The 1,488-nt window shown below is 38.1% G+C and overlaps 1 long non-coding RNA gene across 1 annotated transcript in view; it reads right to left on the bottom strand.

Annotated features, from left to right (window-relative positions):
• LOC118477394 overlaps positions 1-1,266 on the bottom strand; it is a 4,451-nt gene extending 3,185 nt beyond the window's left edge. Inside the window, exon 1 of the long non-coding RNA XR_004858343.1 lies at positions 971-1,266. This is a non-coding gene — a long non-coding RNA (uncharacterized LOC118477394). The remainder of the gene's footprint in view (positions 1-970) is intronic.
• Between the last annotated feature and the right edge of the window lie 222 nt (positions 1,267-1,488).

The following is a 1,488-nucleotide window of genomic DNA, read 5'->3' as shown; positions in this document are numbered from 1 at the left end:
TGATATCTTAATTTGTATCTCTTTATTTATTTAATTATTTATTCATTTATTTGTTTAGTTAGTTTTTAATTTTTTTAATTTTTGAAGTTATTGGTCACCGTTGATCACAATACTTTTTAGATCGATTGAAAACTATTTTGGGTATGCATAGTTCTACAGATGTGCTTTGACCGTAATGACCGAACGTGTCTGGCGGTTATTTGAATGTGCACAAGGTGAAAGTTTTTGTTCCTAAGAAATATGCTACTGTAAATAATACAGTGGGTTTTGCTGAGGTATTCAGAAAATGATGTCACCAAAGATGTGCGAAACAATGGAAGGGACAACGAAGAAGAACCCCAGCGAGTTTTACGAGGTAAGCCAAAACATGAAAGATAAAAACGTCATACCTTGCCTTGCCTGTTGTTGAAAAGGTGAAATGTTTTAATTCTTTTGGGCACATGACTAAAAGGCAAGTAGCGTCAGTTACGTTTTTGAGTCGGTATTAAGCTGTCGCCACTAGAATCGAGCTGTCCCTGATCATGAAGTATCCTTCAGGTTTCAACCTCTATTTTATAGAAGTGCTGATTTTTCGGAAAGATCCAGATTTTTATAGTTTGCCGAATTTTGTCTGAATATCCTGGTATAGGATGTATTAAATAATATTATAACTATCCGTAAATTTTGGATCCCTGCTCGTACATTCCCCCAGGGACCGAACAGTTCATGATTTGTTGTTTGTTGAATTTTTTTTTATTTTTTTTTAATTTGTTTGGGGGGGTATGTTTGGTGGTTTTGTTTTTTTGTTTTTTTGTTCTTTGTTTTTGTGTTTGTTGTTGTTGTTTTTGTTTGTTGTTGTTGTTGTTGTTTGTTTTTTTGTTTTGTTTTTTGGGGGGGTGGGTGTTAAAAGTAATAAATACTCATTTTCAACGTCATCTTTACAAAACAATTCTATGAATCTAATATAATATGTTAACGAAAAGAGACAAACGTTTAATTCCTGCCAGAGCACTGGAGACGATGTAATATCCGTTTGAATGCGGCTATGTCTTTATCCATAAGAATAACCGTTGAATACAAACTTTTCTTTTTGACAAACTTTGCTTTGGAGTAAAGCGCTTCCAAATGTTTTTACTGCAAAGCGAGCCAAGTTTTATAGCTCATCCCTGCTATACGGGTAACCTTTCACGGCAGGCGACAGGTGAAACGAGTCTGTTTTGGGACAAGAAATGTTATATAGAGATTATCACCCACTTGTTGCTCAGCGCACATGCACTCGTCAGAGTGAGTAGTTCTTTTCAATGGGGGCTCGGGGGCCGCTGAGAATACGCGCGCGTGTGTGTGTGAGAAAGACACAGAGAGACAGACAGACAGAGAGAGAGAGAGAGAGAGGGAGGACGGAGAGAGAGAGGAGTGAGTGGGTGAGCGGAAGAAGCATGGGGGAGGGGGCAGCTTAGATGAGGAGAGGGAAGCGTGCCTCATTTACGCGTGCATGGGTCTATATATATA

This window comes from Aplysia californica, unplaced genomic scaffold (genome assembly GCF_000002075.1).
Source record: "Aplysia californica isolate F4 #8 unplaced genomic scaffold, AplCal3.0 scaffold00081, whole genome shotgun sequence".
In the NCBI taxonomy this organism is placed as follows: domain Eukaryota; kingdom Metazoa; phylum Mollusca; class Gastropoda; order Aplysiida; family Aplysiidae; genus Aplysia; species Aplysia californica.
The sequence above is the reverse complement of the archived record's forward strand: the minus strand, read 5'-3'. Positions and strand labels throughout refer to the sequence as shown.